General features: G+C 51.1%; 1 long non-coding RNA gene across 4 annotated transcripts in view; it reads left to right on the top strand.

Annotated features, from left to right (window-relative positions):
* Positions 1–14387, top strand: part of LOC308238910 — a 39608-nt gene extending 25221 nt beyond the window's left edge. Inside the window, exons 3-7 of one of the 4 annotated variants that reach the window (XR_013959640.1) lie at positions 207–439; positions 8413–8765; positions 9088–9233; positions 12717–12837; positions 13841–14387. This is a non-coding gene — a long non-coding RNA (uncharacterized lncRNA). Of the gene's footprint in view, positions 1–206; positions 440–4344; positions 6156–8412; positions 8766–9087; positions 9234–12716; positions 12838–13840 lie in introns of those variants that run through there. The other 3 variants (XR_013959641.1, XR_013959642.1, XR_013959643.1) reach the window with 3 other exon arrangements.
* The last annotated feature ends 7262 nt before the right edge of the window (positions 14388–21649 follow it).

Genomic DNA, 21649 nt, shown 5'->3' on the forward strand with positions numbered 1-21649 from the left:
GGAGGGATTCAGGGTGGGAAGGAGGGAGGAACCACATCCTAAAAGGCCTGTGCCCATTTCTGCCTCAGGCTGTGGACATTCTGACTGCGATCTGTGTGGCTGCAGTGGCTTTTTCCCAAGGTGGAGAGAGCCGTATCCTCCATCCTGCCCTGGGCGGGACCCACCCTTCAAGCTGATCTCAACACATCCCGCATTTCTCCTCGCAGCCTTCACTCTGCGTGGCTGTGTCCCGAAGGCATCGCCAGCGAGGCGGCTCAGGGTCGTCGCCTGCTCAGCAAGCTGCTCACAGGTGTGGTGCTGGGAGGCCGTCACCCAGCCAGGCCCCTGGCCCGTCACTAGGCATTTTCCCCGGGGACTGCGGAAGCCGCCGGGAATGCCTCTCCATCTGCAGTGGGAGCAGGAGATCAGCCTCTTCTGGGGGAGACTCGGCAGGAGTCAGGTGACCTGCCAGTTCCATTCCTGTGGGGAGGGGAGGGGGGAGGGGCCTGCCTCCGGGAGCCTTTGCTAGTCCAGCCCCGTGACCCCCAGAGCCGCTTTGGCCAAGGGCACTTCAGGAAGGAGCCAGGGAAATAAAAATTGACCAGAGACTGTGCCGAGGGTGTCGGGGGAGGCTCACCTTACCACAGAGAATTAGGAATCGGGAATCATTTCATGCTCCTTCCCGTGGCGCCCTTGGAGAGACCACGGTGTCCAAGTCAGACAGCCCGGGAGCCCCCTGGACCCAGAGCCCCCCGCGGGGCAGCGTTACAGGAGCAGCAGCAGGCCCCGCCCCGCCACGCCCACCCACTCGGACCCATTGCCCCCCAGGGTCTGGCCTCCCAGAAAGGCAACATCGACACAGCCCTCCCTGACCACCCCAGCACCGTATGGCATCCTGATGCTGAAACCCGGAGCTTGCCTCAACACTCAAGGGGGTCTTGGACCACCTGGTGACAACCTTTTGGATAGGAATGTGAATCCTGGGCCTATGGTCCTCCCTGGTCCCTACCTCGCTCAAACACCCTCGTGGGCAGGCTGCCGAAATCTCTTCAGAGGTACCAATCATGGCCTGTCACCCCCCCCCCCCCCGCCCCCAACCCTGCTAAATGGATCCAGCCCTGTTCATAATTAGACCTGTGGCCCTGTCCTGACTATAGTGGATGGGACCCAGTGGGGCCAGATAAATGGTTTTTTGTTGTTAATCCTCACTCAATATTTTTCCATTGATTTTTAGAGAGAGTGGAAGGGAGAGGGAGAGACAGAGAGAAACATTGACGTGAGAGAGACACATTGATCGGTTGCTCCTGCACACACCTTAACCGAGGTACGTGCTTGTACCTTAACCGAGGTACGTGCTTGTACCTTAACCAGGTACGTGCCCTTCACTGAATAGAACCCGGGACCCTTCAGTCCGTGGGCTGATGCTCTACCCACTGAGCCAAACCGGCCAGGGCTGCCATATGAATGTTGACCCGGGAGCTGCGGCCGGAGCTCTGGCCTGGGAGGCCAGGGTCAGACTTCTCCCTGGTTCACTCTGGATTGGGAACCGGAGGCTCTGGCAGAGGAGGGCAGGGGGTCTGCCGAGAGGACAGTGTCTCCGCGGGAATCGGAAGGAAGCGCCTGGCCCCTGTCAAAGCGTGCTCAGTGCGGGGTGCTGGGGGTGCTGGGAGGAAGCCTCTGAGCGCCCACTGTTCTAAAACGTCATGAAGGGCTGCATCCCAAGGCTCCCAACAGGGAACCCCCCCAACCCCGAGACCCTGAGCCCAGACACGCACGTCTGGGGCTCAACCTGACCGGGCGCCGGAGCATCCCCGGGGCGGGCAGGGCTGTTTCTCCGCTGTTCCCTCTCTGGCACTGGACCCCCTTTGCCCCCCTAAAGCTTGAGGCTGGACCCGCAGAAGGCAGGGAGAGCTGTCTCCCTGGGCTGAAGGTGATGGGGGGCGGGCGGGGGGGGGGAGTGGGGAGGAGGTGGCGAGACCCGGGAATGGAACTAATAGGGCAGTTGAGCTTCTGATGCTTGGAAGGAAACAGAGGAGGGGGTTAATGTGGCCACTGGCACGTGGCATTCCTCTTCCTTGCGCAGCTTCTGCCCCGGACTTTCCCCAGGAGCTTTGTGGGCCGGCAGGAGGCTGGGCTGAGGCAGGTTAGCCATTCCTGGGTTCTCTACCTTGATGACCGGTAACAGCACCCAGGCCCACCACCCCTACACCATGCATGTCAAACTCAAAGGCTAACAGGGCCACATAAGTAAGGTTTACTAGTAAGTGTACGTGGGCCCCCAAAACACAAAAGCTTCCATTTTCACAGAAACGTAGGTTTATTTTGAGAGACTTGCTCAGTGGTCGGCAAACTGCGGCTCGCGAGCCACATGCGGCTCTTTGGCCCCTTGAGTGTGGCTCTTCCACAAAATACCACGGCCTGGGCGAGTCTATTTTGAAAAAGTGGCGTTAGAAGAAGTTTAAGTTTAAAAAATTTGGTTCTCAAAAGCAATTTCAATCGTTGTCCTGTTGATATTTGGCTCTGTTGACTAATGAGTTTGCCAACCACTGGACTTGCTGAATACAAAGGGCTGAAATAAATGAGTCATCATTAACAAAATAATAGAACATTTTAATAAAAACTAATATTTTTTCTTGAACATTAACTTACCAGACACTGAATAACTGTACAAATTAATAAGCTTAACGCAAGTAAACCTATTTTTCTTGTTCTCCGAAAGTGAAATATTTCCTGTTGCTCACACCAAACAAGTCAGTCCAAGACTAATGACGTGGCCATCGGCCGCTAAAATATTCGCTGCTGGTATTAGTGGAGAGAAATGGTGCGCCTGCACGTAAGGCCTGTAAGGGAAATGAATGCTACACGATTATAGTCATCAGTCATTAGCGAACGTTGTAGTTCGTTATTAATAATGATGTATAATAAGATATTGTAAAAATTAAGTTACGAAATTTTTATTAAAACGTTTCTTACATACCGTTATATTGGCTGGGCCGCAAAAATATTCGTTGTGGGCTGCATGTGGCCTGCGGGCCGCGAGTTTGACATGCTTGCCCTAAACTCTTCACCCCTATGCGGCTGCAGGACGCAGGTCTCTGTCATCGCCTCCCACCAGGTCACTCAGAGGGCTCCTGTCTCAGTCTGCCATTTTCTCCCTGTGTCCTCACGTGGAGGGCAAGGGGGCTCTCCGGGCCTCCTTTAGGAGGGCACTAATCCTATTCACGAGGGCTGCACCCTCGTGACCTAGTCATTCCCCACGGCCCCGGCACACTGGAGGTTAGGCATGGGAGTTTTAGGGGATGCAAGCATTCAGCTCCTGGTGTCCCTAAGCCAGCTCCCCCTGGGAACCCACCTCCCACAGGCACCCAGAGTGATCCTTCTAAAATCACAGGTCTGGCCACATGACTCTGCTTCTAAAACCCTCAATGACCTCATCAGTTACAACATAAAGCTCCAAGCAACATAAATTGATGAACAGAAATAGAGCCAGAGGGAAAAATAATATTTCAGAATATAATAGAAGTAATCCTGTCATTTGCAGATTTTTATTATCTCCTACAACTTTTGTGATATCACACTATGTTAGTACAGTTTTGGTAATATTATTATACTTAAATCCTTTTATTCTTGCAATATTAATGTTTACTGCATGTAATATTATTATATGTAAGATAGATTTTCTTGAATAATTGGTGTTTACTGCATATAACATTATTATATTTTAAATCATTTTCATTATATTTTAAATCGTTTTCATGAGATATTAATGTTTATTGCATGTATTAATATATTTAAGATTGTTTTTCTTAAAATATTAATGTTCATTGCAAGTAACATTATTACATTTAAAATCATTTTTCTTGAAATAAAAAAAGTTCCCACTGAAAAAAAAAAGTAGATGAGGAACAGTGTGTATAGTATAGTTAAAAACAAAGAACAAAATAAAGTTCCGATTAGCCTGCTCCCTGTCAGGTGAGCGCCCACCTTCCAGCCGGGGAGAGCGTGCGGAAGTGTGGTTTCTGGTGGCCAGACTGAAATGGCCTCAGTCTGGATTGTCTGAAAATGTAGCTCGAAAAGCTGTGGTAAAGCTCATCTCAACTCAAATGAAGAGTCAGATTCCTTCAGGTTCCTTAGCTCAGCATCAACCCAGAAACCCAAAGGTGTCACACCTCCCTCCCCCGGGCTGGCGTCTGACATGACGCAACAGGCATTGAGACACGGGTCACTTTCCCTCTCCGTCCCCTCCCGCGGGGGTGCAGCAGCAGCCTGGCCTCTCCTTCGGGCCTCACACGTGGAGCGACAGGAGGGCTGAAACCTGGTAACAAGGCATTAGCAGCTCAGGCCCTTTCTCTCTTGCTCCAATAGGGACCCCGTGACTTTAGGATGAAAAATCTCAGTTGAAAGCCTTTTTGTGCTGGCTCCCTCCACACGTGCTCCCGGCCCCCATGTCACAGGGAATGTTTGCACCAACAGTGACAGAAGGTCAACTGTTTTCAACCAACTGAGTGGACGCAGAGGGGCTCAGGGCGGAAACCCCTGTCTCACAGCATCTCGCCATCTCAGGCACCACCCGCGCCAGAGCGCGGTCCCCTCGTCTGCCTCTGCAGGCCTCCATCGGCGCTCTCCCCAGCAAGCCTGGGGCTGGCGACTCACTCCCCTCCGCACCGCCCAGCCCCTCGGCAGCAGGGCGTCCAGAGGTCACGGCTGCCCCTGTCCAGCCTCCTCTTGCCGTGGACAGCAGCCTGAGAGGTGGAAAGTAAACTGTTTCTGATGACAGATGGTTCTGGAGTGGAAACTAAAAGCAGGAAAAGAATAATGATGCTAGTCATTCCAACTTCTTTTTTTCTTTTGGGAAAATGTCATGCATAAACCAGAAGGAAGCAAGACTGTGTCCTAAGACAGGTCTTCCCAGAAGACTCCAGCAGTGGCTCCGAGTGGTCCAGTCCCGTCTGCAGATGCTCCACAGCCAGGACGAGAAAGGAAGCAGCCAGGCCCCCGGGGGCCCGGGTCGCAGGCGGGATGTCCCGGGCTGGGCTCGGCTGCCCCAGGCAGAGCAGGGCCTCAGCGGCTCCTCCAGAGCTAGCTTTTGTTTGCTTGTTGTTCTCCTTGGAACAAAGACAACCGGCTGGATCCTATGTGTCACCAGGCCTGGGTGGGTGTCCTGGGGGCTGCTGTGGCCCTCCCACAGCCACTGTCCAGGACCTGTCAGTCATCAGGCCAGGCTAGACTCCTTGAAGGGGGAGTCGCGGGGGCCCAGGGAGCCGGGCATTGAGACAGAGAGTGTTGGGTCCACCCCGTGCCCGGCAGCGCGAGATGTCGGTCCCCAGGACTCACAGGGGCCACACCGCAGCACCTTTTCCTCGGCTCCCCCTGGGCCCGCCCTCTCGGGTAAAGCACTTGCTCTGCGCACGGGGGTCTGCAGGAGGAAGGGGCTCTTTCCCTCGGTGCCATTCTGGAGGTGGGGGCAATCGGGGCTCGTGCCTGCACACCGCACCCCGCGGGCAGAGGGTAGGAGTCCTCCCCGCCCCGGCTCTGTGTGGCTTTCTCTCCCAGGTTGCCGCTAATTCTAATTTTAACCAAGACTATTGTTCAATCAGCACAGTATTCCATGTAGTCGTGTTCTTACCGGCCCTCTAAGAAATCCAGAAATGAGTCCATGGAAGGACGGATTCAGATGTGGGTTCTCATTGGCGGTCTCCACAGGACCCCCGGCCCCTGAGGAGCGGGACCTGAGAGTGTCATCGAGGCGACCTGGGACCACGCACAGCAAGGGGGAGAGGCCACAGGACAGCGCTAATGAACAGCCACCGCCTTGAGAATAGGAAGTGCTCAGGCTCCACCTGACTCAGCTAAGGGAATGCTTTGGGGTTACTTCTCTAAGTAGGGCCCTTGTTCACGTTGCCCGCCATGGATAGAGACCTTACGCCTTTTATTCGCTTTCCTGTCTGCTTGGAAGAGCATGCTGAAGTTAATTTTACCCACTTTTCATGACTCGCGCATTATTTTTGGCATTGGTAGTGTCCTGCGATCTATTGGAATGAGCCGTTCCACTATTTCGAGTTCGCTGTTGCCACAGTTGGTCCTCGTCTCCTGTTAGAAGTCTTGCATCCACTTTTGTGATAATAAAAACATATATGTATACAGGTAGAGTGAAAACTCTTTTCTTCTCTTCCAATGTGTGCTCTGCAGTGGATAGAGAACAAGACAACGAGCCGGAGAGAGCTGTGTGTGAGCTAAGTGTCAATGTGACTTGCGAATCTAGGGGCCTCGCCTACGAGTAAAGCTCAGGAAATCTACAGCAGGGATTGTGTGACATTGAAGGGGCCCTTTTCTCACTTATTGAACCATTCAACAAATCGCTATTGAGCACCTCCCGTTGGCAGGCCCTCTGGGGGCTCCGCGGTTACAGCCTGAACAGGAGCGCAGCTCCCCGCCCTGCATCGCTAGCTGCTGTTTTCTGACAGTTGAAACTGCTGAGTAACTAAGATCCAGGTAGACAGACGGGGCTGTGCGTGCCTTTAGCTTGTGGTTCAGGGACATACGTTTAGTTCAGAACTGTGCTTGGGCATACACTCCTCAGGCACTGTGCTCCCAAAGCCCCCAAACCTCCCCCAGTCTCCTCCTGTCTTAGGTGCCAAAGACACAGCTGGGGGCGGAGGAGCTCAGCCACTGACAGAAAATAGAATCCAAACGTCAGTCGCCGTCTGTGGACAGGCACCGGGCAAGTCGCTATGGGACAGATTTCCGAAAGGAGGCGGCATAGCTCCCGGAGCATGCTCTTTCCTCCTCCCTCCCTCCCCCCTCCCGTTCCTCCTTTTATTCACCTAACAAAACGGACCGAGTGCCTCTGCTGTGCCAGGCTCTTGACTGAGTACTGGGGACAGGAAGTTAAAGAAAACCTCCCTCGCCCTGACCGGTGTGGCTCAGTGGATAGAGCGTCGGCCTGTGGACTGAAGGGTCCCAGGTTCGATTCCGGTCCAGGGCATGTACCTTGGTTGCAGGCACATCCCCAGTAGGGAGTGTGCAGGAGGCAGCTGCTCGATGTTTCTCTTTCATCGATGTTTCTGACTCTCTATCCCTCTCCCTTCCTCTCTGTAAACAAAAAATAAAATAAAATAAAATAAAACCTCCCTCTTATCCCCAAGGACCTAACAGTGTGACGATAAGTGTCAGAATCCAGGGTGGTGAGAGGCTGTGTCGCACAGGGAGAGCCAGGCATGCAGGAGGGAGGGATTTAATCCAGAATGGGAAGAACAGCGGGAAGAGGCGGAGCACCAGGGAAGGCTTCCTGGAGAAGGAGGCAGAGAAACTCAATTTTGAAAGATGAGCGAGATGATATATAATTCTAGGAAGAATGGGTCTGCTCCTCACCTTTGACATCTAACCACTGAGTCGGGCCCCCTAGGTTGCAAGTCTCACCTAGAAGAGGATGGGGCCACTGGAGGATAGAGTCACTAGAACCTTTAGGGCCCCCCACCCCCCCCCCCCCACAATACCCATGTCTTTCCTCGCTGGCCACCTCCAAGGCCTAGCTTTAAGATTACTCTGAGCCAAGTCCTTGAACTGATAACATTGGAGGGGCCTATGGGGCCAGCAGACATGGGGCTGTCTACTTGTGACCTCAATGCCCCTGCAAGCTGTTGGAGCCTGGTGGGTAGTCAGGTGGCACTTTTGTTCTGAGCACTGAGCACTTACTATGCGCCTCCTGTGTGCAAGCCCTGACCGAGGCTGCGGGGTCCATGTAGATTCAGCAAACCAGCCCTCAGCCCTGAGACCTGGCAGCTTATGATAATACATTTGGATGATTTCATGTCCAACAAAGTCCCACAGACATGCCCTCACTCACCGGAAGCCAGTTAAGGTTTCTTTTAAGAAAAAGCTATTGATTTATCCTTTTTCTTCTTTTGCAAACAATCTCTTCTCAAGTGCTGAAATCAGGGTTTCTGCCTACTTGCCAAAGTGCGCAGTGTCCGAATGAGCTGTTTTCTTCCTGTTAAGGAAAACGAGAAGAGCGCCCCTTTCCTTTCTCCTAATGACGCAGCAGAGAACATTTCACCTTGACCCCCCCTTCTCTGCTTCCTCTCCCCACCCCTTCCCAAACCAATTTGGCATTTTTCCATTTTCCACCAGGGGGTTCAGAGTGAGTCTGTGTGGTGTGAACACCAGGTCGTGGCTGGAACTCACCTCTACCCTGTTTGCTATAACATCTAGGTTTCGCTGTTTTCAGCAGTAATGCCTGGGCATGGTGGGAAGGAAGCAAGCCGGCCTGGGTGTGAATCCCAGCTCGGCCCTTACCCCTCACGGGACCTTACCACTCACTGGTAGGCCCGCTCTGACCTTGCTCCCTGCTCTGCAAAGTTGAGCTGAGCCGCCAAGCCCCGCTGTTGACGTTTTCAGGTCGGAAGGCGTAGTGACACTCGCTGTTCCACACAGGAGCCGGAGGGCCATCGTGGCAACGTCCTGGAAGTAAAGAAATGCAGCAAAAAGCCCAGCATCAAGACAACCAGGCCATCGATGGCATCGCTTCTCAGACGGCCTGCACAGTCCTGGTCCCCCTGGGGCGCAGGCCACACGCTTCCCTTCTCACCCTCCTTCCCCCGTGAGGCCAAGGTCAGGGGCCAGCCAGAAGGCTTCATCCCATGTGTTCTGGGACGTCAGGACAGCGCGGGCTTCTTTTCAGATATTCTCTGCAGAGAGCCTCATACAACATTAAAATAGTTGAGCATTCCAACTTTCAGCACCCACCCCAGGATTCTCAGAATGCCTCTCCGACGGAACTAGCACCGGTGAGCCCCTGCCAGCATCAGTGCTGTGTTTTGTTTCTAAAACCCTGTCCCTGTAGCTGTGAGGTCTCTAGGGGGACGGAGCAGGAGAAGGAGGTTGGGTCCACAAAGCCCGGATCACTGGTAGCAAACAACTGCTTGGGTGTCCCGGCGCCGCTGTGGCTGCTGGGGAGATGCTGTAGGCTCTGCTGTGTTCGCGTCCTCGCAATAACAGCTCCCCTTATTATGCCCTGCTGAGCCCGGTGCTCAGAGACCGTCCTCCATACATGGTTTTGATTGATTCTGGTCACAATCCCGCACATAGGACTTTGTTTCACCTTTTCAGATTGCAAGGGATGGAGCCCAGTGCTGCTCACCGGCCAGGAGGGCTGTTTTATGTAAAGACACTAGAAGAAAAGAAACGCAGGGCCTCTGTGCGTGTCAAGACGACAGGACCTCAAGGAAAACAGGGATGCTGTTCAGGGCCAACAGGTGTGCATGTGCTGGGTCCAGGCTGTGCTGGTGACTCAGTTTACCCAGGTCGCTGCAGTGCCTGCAGCTTCTCCTCTTGCCTCTGCCCGCGCCATCTCTCTTCACCCACCTTCTCTGCCTCTTGGCTTCTGTTCACCCACAGTTTTCCTCTCTGTCCTGTTCCTGACAGACCCTCAGCCATGAGAGTCCTTCCTATGTCTCTCCTCAGCCCTCCCCTGCTCAGTGGGTGTGTCCTGCTCAATGGGTGTGTCCTGCTCAGTGGGTGTGTCCTGCCCAGTGGGTGTGGGTGTGTCCTGCCCAGTGGGTGTGTTCTGCTCAGTGGGTGTGTCCTGCTCAGTGGGTGTGTCCTGATCAGTGGGTGTGGGTGTGTCCTGCTCAGTGGGTGTGGGTGTGTCCTGCCCAGTGGGTGTGTCCTGCCCAGTGGGTGTGGGTGTGTCCTGCTCAGTGGGTGTGTCCTGCCCAGTGGGTGTGTCCTGCTCAGTGGGTGTGTCCTGCCCAGTGGGTGTGGGTGTGTCCTGCCCAGTGGGTGTGGGTGTGTCCTGCTCAGTGGGTGTGTCCTGTCCAGTGGGTGTGGGTGTGTCCTGCTCAGTGGGTGTGTCCTGCCCAGTGGGTGTGGGTGTGTCCTGCTCAGTGGGTGTGTCCTGCCCAGTGGGTGTGTCCTGCTCAGTGGGTGTGTCCTGCCCAGTGGGTGTGTCCTGCTCAGTGGGTGTGTCCTGCCCAGTGGGTGTGGGTGTGTCCTGCTCAGTGGGTGTGTCCTGCCCAGTGGGTGTGGGTGTGTCCTGCTCAGTGGGTGTGTCCTGATCAGTGGGTGTGTCCTGCCCAGTGGGTGTGTCCTTCCCAGTGGGTGTGTCCTGCCCAGTGGGTGTGGGTGTGTCCTGCTCAGTGGGTGTGTCCTGCCCAGTGGGTGTGGGTGTGTCCTGATCAGTGGGTGTGTCCTGCCCAGTGGGTGTGTCCTTCCCAGTGGGTGTGTCCTGCTCAGTGGGTGTGGTCCTGCAGGGCCTTGGGGCAGCTCAGCCAGCACTAGGGGCGCTGGTGCAGACCCAGGTTCCCCCAGCCCAGTGGTCGGCAAACTTCGGCTCGCGAGCCACATGCGGCTCTTTGGCCCCTTGAGTATGGCTCTTCCACAAAATACCACGGCCTGGGCGAGTCTATTTTGAAGAAGTGGCGTTAGAAGAAGTTTAAGTTTAAAAAATGTGGCTCTCAAAAGAAATTTCAATCGTTGTACTGTTGATATTTGGCTCTGTGACTGATGAGTTTGCCGACCACTGCCCTAGCCCAAGAAGCAGCAGGGGTGCTGGTCTCGGTGCAGCCGCTCAGCATCACAGCCGGCTCAGGTGTTGGCCCCTTTGTAGATGAGGAAATGGCTGGTGGGGAGCGTCAGTACTAGTGACGGGCAGAGCAAGGATCACACTCGCCTCTGCTATCTCCAAACCCTGTCACCCCCTCTGCTTCCTATTACTGTTCACCCACGCAGGATTGGGGGGCAGAGGGGCTTCTGGCTTCTACCTGACATGACGAGAGAGCCCTCCATCCAAAGACCCTCAACCCCTAAGCATTCCCCTCACCTCCCAGCAGCTGGCCAAGACTTGGAGGACCCCCTGCTTCGGTCCCTAATACATTAGACAGCGAGGGCTCTGGTCTCCCCGAGGCCCCGGAGGCCACTGGCATAGTGGCCAGCTGAGTCTTGCCATAGTGAGAATTAAGGCCCAGGCTTAGGGCACCGAGGCTGAGAGCTAAGGAGATGGAGGACCAGCAGGAGAGGTGGCCCCGTGGGCTGCAGGTCAGAGAGGGCAGAGGGTAAGGAGGGACAGGGAACGTGTCCATGTTAACCTTCCACCTGGCGACCCCACTTCGATTTCTGGGCCCCAAACTGGAACATGTGGTCAAACATACCATGTTTAGACAGTGAGATGAAAGATTCAGCATCATTACTGCCCTGGAAAATCCAGTCCCTCCTGTGGTCTTCAGGTTGGGGGTGTGCGGTTGGGTCAAACTTCATTTGGGAGCTGCAGTCAACCACAGGCAGCTGGGGCCCAGGAAGGAGGTGGCTCTTGCAAAGAGATAAGGACCGCCCTTGTGACAGGGGCGCTCCCCAGAGCCGCCAGCCCCAACTGCTGCTCAGTTCCTGTGGTGAACGCCTGCAGATCAAGGGGCAAGGGACTGCCACCCTCCTCCGCCGCCGCCCTGTGCGTCCTGTGTGCGCTCAGCCATGCAGGTCTGAGGGGCTTGGGTTTGTCCTGTCTTCCCAGCGCGCTGTCTTCATGGAGCGCCCAGCTACTGCTCCCACTTGCTTAGGGAGCTTTCCAAAGTCACAGAGCAAATTTACAAGCTGAGATGGGTTAGCCCGAGGTCCTATCATTTTTATTTTTTTAATTCATTTTTAGGGGGGGGGGAGAGAGAGAGAGAGATTGGCTATCTCCTGTATGCTCTCTACAGGAGATCAACACCCCCAACCCCCAACTCCAGCAAGTGTCCTGGCCAGGAATCAAACCAGCAACCTTTCAGTGCACTGGACAACGCAAACAATTGAGCCACACCGGCCAGGGCATTTCTGTCATTTAAGACAGCCTGTCAGTCCTGTCTGTGCCCAGGAAGGTGCTGTGTCCAGCACTGAGTGGGGCACCATGGGAAAAAGCTACAACCGTCAACTCATTGGCATATTTTCTTCAGGACGCTGGCATCTCTTAGGGGTGGGATAAGATTGCCAGGCCTCAGCCTGAGGACTTGTTCTGAGGTCTCGTTCCAGTGGCCTCACTTGAAGCCATTCCCACAATTCTCCTGCCCCGGTCCTAGGGCTTCCCCTGGCCTAGAAGAGCTGGGGACACAGTCCTTCCACTTACTGGTGGAAATGAGGGGATGCCTTTGGACTTGAGCTGTTCACCTGCGGCCTGGCAGCCAGTTCGCCGAGCGAGGGTGTGGGTGTTTGAGACTACGTTAGGCGTTTCACTGTGATCCTTTGCCAACTTCCCTGAGGCCCCTTCTAGACTAGTTCCTTGACTTGCTCAAACTAGTTCCTTGACTCAGCCATCCGTGTGTCACTAAAATGAGTTATGAGGTTTCTTCAACCTTATGTGCTTTAAGTTTTTATAATTCTGGGTTTTCAAGATAACGCTGGTTCCTTCTTCATCTCTTCTGCAAACAACCCTGGTGCTTTGGGAAAAGTACAGAAGGTGCAGGCAGGGTGGAAAGAGGTTTCTCCGCATGCCCAATCGATGCAATTGGCAATCTATGCAAAAGAGCTCTGAGGAGAAGGATTCTGAGGCCATGTCCAAGCTCAGTGGTTGATTAGTTATGTCTGCCCTGGGAATGGAATGGGAGTAGGGAATGCAAGCTCTTCTTGCTATCCAGAACATAAGAGACTAGGCCTTCAAGGAGCTTAATGATTTCTTTGCCAAAGAAGTTCAGTCCCTTTCACTATCACCCCATTCATTTCTGCAGAAGCAACAACCACCACTCTCAGAAATTTGAATTCTATCCTTCCAGACCATTTTAAAGACTTTTGCATACCATCCTAACCAACTGATGTACACATGGGCACTGCGTGACTCTTTCACCCCTTTATTTCCAAGGACTCAGTGATTCTCTACTTCTCATCAGCTCAAACGTAAGTGGCCCTTCCTTGGCCAACCACTTCTCCTAAGCCATTTCCTGTAGAACTCCGTGGGACCCTCCCCCGCTCCCGGGCCTCCCCTCCCATCCGCCAGCCCCTTCCCTCCAAATATGTTGCGTGGCTCAGTGGTTGAGCGTCAGCCTATGAACCAGGATGTCATGGTTTGATTCCCGGTCAGGGCACATGTCTGGGTTGTAGGCTAGGGGGCATTCCAATCAATGATTCTTTCTCATCGTTGATGTTTTTTAGCTCTTTCTCTCTCTTCCTTCCTCTCTCTGAAATCAATAAAAAATATATATATATAAAAACAAAACAAAACACCCCACCCCCACATACACTGCCTCTCTTTTCTTTCAGAATAAGCCTTTTACTTTTCTTCCTTTCTCCAAGCCCACTCCACAGGATCCCCCCTTATTCTGAACTCCCCTAATACTGGTACATAAAACCTGCCTATCTGCCTCTCCATTTTAGTAAGTAATTTAGAGAACAACTGAGAGGAGAAGCCAGATCTTCCTGTAACCATCAGACCCTACAGCACAGCCGGGCTGGAAATAGGACCTCAGCCATTCTTCAGGAGTAAAGTCCTCTGTAGGGTCTTTTCCTATGTCAAGTGTCAGGGGCTGATAACTGCCCCCCTTTTTCTTTACTATGGAGGGACTCCTAACTTGGGGTCGACAGGCCTCAAAGGGCTTGTCAATAGAACCATATTTCTACTGGGATCTTTTGTAATCTTATGTATTATATTTTACTCATTTAAAAACATTATTCTGAGAAGGGGTCCATCGGCTTAACTAGCCTGCCAAAGGGGTTTGTGAGGCCGAAAACAACTACACATTCCTGTGTCGCTGATGTTTAGCTGTGCATGCTGCTGCTTAGAATCGAGACCACACTTTCCAACTTGTTCTGACAAATAGTGTTAGAAAAATGGTGTTTGCAACTTTGTCAAAGAGTCCTTAGGAAGAGGAAATCTCTCTCTCTTCCTTCTTCCTCTTCTCAGGTGGCAGACATAATGGCTGGAGCGCTGGCAGCTGCCGTGGCCTTGGGACTGGAAGCCACAGATGACGGACAGGAGACAGAAGACCTGTTCTCGGACAGCGGGGAGAGCTGCACCCACGCGGGGCTGACCACCTCCGGGCTTCTTACATCTGGTTAACTTAAGCTACTGTAATCTGGGCCCAAACCAGTGAGTGCGGCAAGCCGGCTGAAGATAAATTGAAAACAGCGTTGTTTATCTAAAGAGTTTCCAGAAATCATCTCTCATTCTAGAGAAAGAATCATTTCAATCTTAATGGTGACTCCTTTAGTGCAGAACCTTCTGTCTGGTATTCAAACAAAAGTGAGTTGTGTGGGAACACATTTTATTCAGAGTTTCCGTTTTTCAGAGTATCGATTAATAAACTTGATAACTTTTGGAAACTCTCATTTTCCAGCCACTTTTTTAATCTGCTTTGGTTGCCCCTAGAGAGCATTTATGAGCAGCCTGGCTTTGTGCTCACCGACTCTTAATCTGTGACTGATTCTTCTAAGAATGCATCTGAAGAATTAAAAAAACACACAAACAGTAAAGGGTCTTCTGGCATGTCCATTTTATTATTGATAGATTCAGAATACGTGTCTGATATCATAACCATCAATAACGCACTTTTTAAGGATGCTGTGGTTACTGAAAGGTATAGAATAGCAGTGTCTGTCCTCAAACAGGTTATGATACAATTGGGCAAAATACATGAAAATAGAAGTGGCGCCATAAAGTGACGCCATCAGTAAGTGATCAGGCGATTCGGAAGAGGAGCCACTGCGGTCCTTGGAAGAGGGAAAGGGTTGTGATCAAAGAAAGGAGGAAAGACTATGAAGATGAGGGAATGGGGGACCCACCGGCTGGAGCAGAAGCCTGGCTCAGATGACATCCCTGCAAGGCCCTCCTTCAAGTAGAACTAGCCCATCTCCCCGGGAGCAGTGTGTTCGTGGAGCTCGGTGAGGCTTCCAGCATCGCAGGCAGGTGGTGGGCACACGAACCCCCTTAGGGCGGAGACCCCTCACTGTGTGAGCCCCACGTGTGCAGGGGCTTGCAAAGTTCTAATGAACGACTGTAATTTTTAATGAGTGTAGATACTACTCTTTAAATGAACCATCCCCACCTAATATTTTCTTTAAAATTACACAAACAAGTCATGTTTATGGTAGAATTATTTAAAAATACATAGGTCGAAATAAGCCAGTAGGAGAAAGATAAATAACACATGATCTCACTCATTTGTGGAATATAATGAACAGCATAAGCTGATGAACAAAAATAGATCCGGAGACATAGAAGCATAGAACAGACCATCAAACCTCAGAGGAAAGGGAGGGAGGTGGGAGAGGTGGGTAGGAGATCAACCAAAAGACTTGTATGCGTGCATATGAACATAACCAATGGACACGGACAATAGGGGGGCAAGGGCATGTGCTAGGGGGTGGGAGTGGCTGGGGAGAGGTCAATGGGGGGAAAAGGAGACATATGTAATACTTTTAACAATAAATAATTTAAATAAAAAAATAAAATAAAAATAAAATAAAAAGACATAGGTCAACATAAAAAGTGCCCTAGCTCGTTTGGCTCAGTGGACAGAGCGTTGGCCTGTGAACCAAAGGGTCTGGACTCGATTCCGGTCAAGGGCACGTACCTCAGTTGCATTCTCCTCCCAGGCCCAGGCCCCGGTCAGGGCACGTGCAGGAGGCAACCAATTGATGTGTTTCTCTCACATCAATGTTTCTCTCTGTCTTCCCCTCTCTCTTCCACTCTCCCAAAAATTCAGTGGAATCATATCCTCAGGTGAGGATTAACAACAACAAAAAAGAAATAAAAAATTAAAACTCCTACTCCTAATTCTACCATCCAAGGATAAGAACTAACTACTGTTAACATTTCCGTGTACTTCCTCACACAGTCACACACATAGGTTTCTCCTTTTTCAATCTGGCCTGGAAACTTGGGTCTAATTTCTCCGGAGTGGCTGTCCCAGTATTTGTAGAATGTGGTGAATCGATATAAATGTCAGTGTCCCCACTGAAGCTGCCAGGAGCATGGTCCCAAGACTGTGGTGGGCGGCCAGCGGGTGAAGTCAGCCAAGTTGTGGCGCAGGCCTGGCCTCTGCTACGCCACCGAACGATGACCTGTGCTACAGGTGCCTGAAGGGCCTGAGTGGAGACAAGGGGAGAGGCCGCCTCAGAGTTTGGGAAGAACTCATCCCAGTGCTGAGGTTCCTCTGTGAAATGCTGTCCTTTAATTAGCTCTCTTCATTAAAAAAATTACAGTCCTGCACCACATAACACCCTTTCGGCCAGTAACAGACAGCACATTCAATGGTGGTCCCATCCTATCTAATAAAGAGGGACTGTGCAAATTGACCATCACGCCGTAACACGATGGCTGTGCCCACAGCCGAGACAGGGATCCTGTAACACAAGATGGCTGTGCCCGCAGCAGAGGCCAAGTTCCCCTAATGAGCCTTAACAAGCAATGAGCAGGGACCTGAGTCTGCGCCTCCCGCCTGGTGGGGCTTGACAGGGGACCTCAGGGCATACCTTCCCACCCTCGGGGCTTGATGGGGGACCTCAAGCCGCGCCCCCCGCCCTGGCGCCGGGCTGGGGGACTTGAGGCTGTGCCCCTGCCTGGCAGGGCTTGACAGGGACCTCAAGGCATGCCCCTTGTCCTGGCCTGGGCCGGGGTACCTCAGGCCACACCTCCTGGCCCAGGCCAGAGGACCTCAAGGCGCCCTGCCCGCCCTGGCGGGGCTTGATGGGGGTGGGGCCAGCCGGGTCTGGATCTAGCCCAATTGGGGGGAGGGTGCAGCTGGATCTGGGTGTGGTCTTGCATGATTTTGAGGTGCATGTGCGTGGTTGGTGACTTGACTCTGGTTCCCATGGCGCGCCCTAGACTCTGACAGGAGGAAGATATTCATATACATTTTACTAATTTTCTTTCATCTCTGACACTTATAAAGAAAGGGCAAATATTAAAATATTTTCTCTAATTAACTCCCTTTTAATGTGCATGAATTTCGTGCACTGGGCCACTAGTAAGATTATAATGGAGCTGAAAATGTCCTATTGCCGTCACAGCCGCCGTAATGTGGTTGTGCAACGTGTGTGGTGACGCTGGTGCAAGCAAACCTACTGGCTGCCAGTCGCATAAAAGCACAGCCCATGCAAGTATGTACATACGTGATACTTGACAAGAGACGGCCAGGCCATTCGTGGATGTGTTTACTGTGCTATAATTGTTACCATTATTTTTATCTTACATATTTTTAGAAAGTTTGCTGTAAACAGCGGGCTGTGTTACGCCAGCAGCTTCATGCCTCTTCTGGTTACCACGCCTCCTGACTGCATCATTTTCTCTTGTGCCTGATTTAATCTCGTGTTGTTTTATAAATGTAGTACAGCCTAAGTGTACGGTGTTTGTGAAGGCTACAGCAGTTGGTGTACAGTAACACCCTCTCAGTCACTCACCACTCCCTCACCGACTCACCCCGAGACGCTTCCAGTCCCACCAGCTCCGTTGGTGGTAGTGCCATGTTTTAAAGCTTTTATGCTGTATTTTTATTGTACTGGTGTTACAGTCGCCTACAGCACTTCATACGGTAACAGGTTGTGTGGGCTTGTAGCCTAGGAACAGCAGGCTACACCGGGTAGTCCAGGAGTGCAGTAAGCTAGGCACTCTGCGATGTTTGCACAATGACACAGTTGCCTAACAACACATTTCTAAGAACATATTCACATTGTAAAGCAGTGAATAACTACATTGGGGTGAAATTTACATAACAAAGTTAGCCATTTTAAATTGTACAATTCAGCCCTAGCTTGTTTGGCTCAGTGGATAGAGCATCAGCCTGTGGACCAAAGGGTCCTGGGTTTGATTCCGGTCAAGGGCATGTACCTCGGTTGCAGGCTCCTTCCCTGCCCGGGCCCTGGTCAGAGTGCATGCAGGAGACAACCAATCGATGTGTTTCTCTCACATCAATATTTCTCTGTCTTCCCCTCTCTCTTCTACTCTCTCTGAAAATCAATGGAAAAATATGCTCGAGTGAGGATTATAAATAAATAAATCTATATATATAAAAGGCTAATATGCTAAGTGTCTGACTGTCTGGGTAATGACGTCACGTAGCAATGCCAGGCTTCCTCTCCCGAACACTATCCCCCTTGCAGTTTCTTCAGCCCAGGAACACAGGTGGAAACCTTTACACTGTAACCAAATGTCTGTGAAGTGTTTTCCTGTGCCTCATCTCATTCGATCCTCACAGAAGTCCTGGAGTAGGTACATAGGAGACTCAGTGGAATCCTATTTTCATTAGCCGGAAAACGGAGATTTAGAAAGCTTAGAAACTTGACCTGCCTGAAAAGAAGTAAGAAATGGTGGACCTTGAGAATGACTTCAGGTTTTCTCACTGAGCAGAATATAGTTAAACACTGCTGCAGTTCAATATTTTACCCTTTGTTCTCCCTGCGTGATCTACAATAATAATCTGCTTCGTGTTGATATTTACTGCTGTGTTGCTGACAATTACCTGAAAGAGAAGTTGGGGTGCTTCACTGGGCTGGAAAAAGTTTAGCTAAATCAGAAAGCAGGTCTAATTAAGCAAGTTTATTCTATATCTATAAAAGGCTAAATTGACTTGCACATGCATGATACATATAAAGCTCTCACTGACGCCAATCACATGCATGTGTTTTGATCTGTCATTGTGGGTTGTGAATTTGGTTGACACTTCTATTATAGAGAAAGGGCGAATAGCGATATTAAAATATTTCTTCTACTTAATTTCCTTTCAATGTGCACGAACTTGTGCACCGGGCCACTAGTAAGTAAGTGAATAAATAAAGTGTACAATTCAGTGTCATTTACCAATTCACAATGCTGTGCCACCACCACCTCCATCTAGTCCAGCCGTGGGCAAACTACGGCCCACGGGCCGGATCCAGCCCGTTCTGCTGTTCTATCGGGCCCGCGGAGCCGAAAGAGCAGAGGGTTCTCTTGCTCTCCCCTCCACTCCTTCACCAGCAGCAGTATTAACATGGCAACGTCAGGAAACACGGCCGCAGCTCCTTCTTCTGAGTGGGCAAATTTATATCTGCCCATTCAGTAGAAGGAACAACCTCTCAATCTTCCAGAGGCTCCTTGTAATGCCCGCGGACGCGTCCCCCCGACATCACCCTGGGAATGCGGAGACACGTTATCATGGTGATGTAGGGAGACACGCCCCTGGAGAGCACAGTATCAGAGCATTAGCTAAAAAGGAGACCAACAACACTGTTCCCACTGAAGTTGATGTTTTAAAGACCAAAAACTTTTCAACCCAGTCTACATTGCCATCTACATCTACGTCCCGGGCATCATTTGGAAGTTGCACTAAAGAAAATGTTTAATTTACTGTTTACACATTTTGTTCTTTTCTATTTGTTTTAGTTTTAAATTATTTTATTATATTTAAGTTTAATTTGAAAGGCTTTTGTAACTTTCCTTTGTTAGGCAATTTTATTTTGCCTTTGCCATCTTCAATATAAGGTATGTTATTGTGCTATGATTCCTCCATTTTTTGAAGTTTCAAATTATAATAATTAGTGTTTACATTCTTCTTGTTAAAATGTTTGAAATGAATAAAACTATTGAAATAAAAAAAAAAAGACCATACCCTTTTATGTAATGATGTTTACTTTGAATGTATATTAGTCCACACAAACACTCCATCCATGCTTTTGTTCCGGCCCTCCGGTCCAGTTTAAGAACCCATTGTGGCCCTCGAGTCAAAAAGTTTGCCCACCCCTGGTCTAGGCCCAGAATATTTCCATCGCTTCAGAGTGAAAGCCCAAACCCACGAAGCAGTTTCTCCTCATCTCTCCTTCTCCCCAGCCCCTGGCAACCACCAAGATCCCTTACGTCCCTATGAACTTCTCTCTTCTGATATTTTATGAAAATGGAATCAAACAATATGTGTGTCTTTTTTCACTTCGCATAATGTTTCCCAGAATTCATTCACATTGTGGTGTGTATTAGTATTTCCTTTTTATGGCTGAAAAATATTCTATCCATGAATATCTGGAAATTTACCGACTGGGTCTCATAGGAAGGGGGCAGAGGTTCATCTGAGGTTGCCATGTCAGCTCATATCACCCACAGCTCGGGAGTGTCTAGTGCCCTCGAGTGCCCCAGGGACTACCAACGGGGGGACTCGAAAAGCTCATTATAATTTTACTCCACATTTGCAACCCAACTTCACAACAGCTATGTGAGACAATCAGGACGGATAAGCTTACTCCCTAGAAGTCAGACAACCTGGCTGGGAAGTGTTAAGAGTTTCGGCACAGCCCTCGTCAGTTTGGCTCAGTGGACAGAGTGTTGGCCTGTGGACTGAAGGGACCCGGGTTTGACTCCAGTCAGGGGCACATGCCCAGGTTGAGGGCTCGATCCCAGAAGGGGGCGTGCAGGAAGCAGCTGATCAATGATTCTCTCTCATCATTGATGTTTCTATCTCTCTTCCTCTCTCTGAAATCAATAAAAGTATATTAAAAATAAAAAAAAGAGGTAAGGCTCATGTCAGGCCATCTGATCAAATCTAGTCCCTGATTCCTTGAAACACTTACTTTTTTTTTCTTTTTTTGTTAATCCTCACCAGAGGACATTTTCCCATTGATTTTGAGAGAGTGGAAGGGAGGGGAAGAGACACAGACAGAGAAACATCGATGTGAGAGACACACCGATCGGCTGCCCCCTGCAGGCGCCCCAACCAGGGCCAGGAATCAAGAGCCCGCAGTCCAGGCACATGCCCCTAACTGGACTCGAACCTGGGGCCCCTCAGTCGGAGGGCTGACGCTCTATCCACTGAGCCAAACCAGCTACTATTCACAATAACCATAGTGAAAGACAGGAGTTGGGTGGGAGGAGATTTGTGTCGGGGGTGCATCTGGTGGTGAATGAATGGAAGCAAACAATTGCAAGTCTGTAGGAGCTAGGATGAGACTGGTCCCCGAGGACGGAGAATGCGCTTCTTTACCCAAACCCTCCATCCTCCCTGTCCTTCCTGCCCACACAGGGAAGCACATGCCGGGAACTCACATTCTCTCTGTGGGTCTGCTTCCCGAAGGCCTTGGGAGGTGGCGTCCTGGAGGTGGTGGGCACAGGGTGGGCGGAGAGTGCTGGAATGGGAGGCCCGCAGGTACTTAGGTGATGTTTGTGGGACGAATAACGAACAGGTGACTATGGTTCAAAGCATTTTTGAATCCTCTGCAACGCTTCCTGCCAGGCTGTGCATGCTTTTTGCATTGACAACAAGAGCAAAGCTCTGCAGAACAGTGGCCTTCAACACAGCCCGTGCCTCTCGCCCTGCGGAGAGGAAGGGTGCAGGGCCTCCTTAGGTGCATGCGTTAGGTGGAGGCGAGGCTGCTGCAGCCAATCCCCAGCTGTCAGTGGCTTAAAGAATGCGTTCAGCCCTCGCCGGTTTGGCTCAGTGGATAGAGCATTGGCCTGTGAACTGAAGGGTCCTGTGTTCGATTCCAGTCAAGGGTACAGGCCCCAGTTGCAGACTTGATCCCCAGTAGGGGGCATGCAGGAGGCAGCCGATCAATGATTCTCTCTCATCATTATGTTTCTCTCTCTCCCTCTTCCTTCCTCTCTGAAATCAATAAAAATACTTTAAAAAAATAAATAAAAGAATGAGTTTAAATCTCTCTCCTGTCCAGTTCCAGGTGAGCATGCCCAGCTAGTGGGCATCTCTGCTCTGCCTGGTCACTCAGAGACCCAGTCCCCTGCCGAGTCGTTGCTCGG

This window comes from Plecotus auritus (genome assembly GCF_963455305.1).
Source record: "Plecotus auritus genome assembly, chromosome: 14".
NCBI classification, from domain to species: Eukaryota; Metazoa; Chordata; class Mammalia; order Chiroptera; family Vespertilionidae; genus Plecotus; species Plecotus auritus.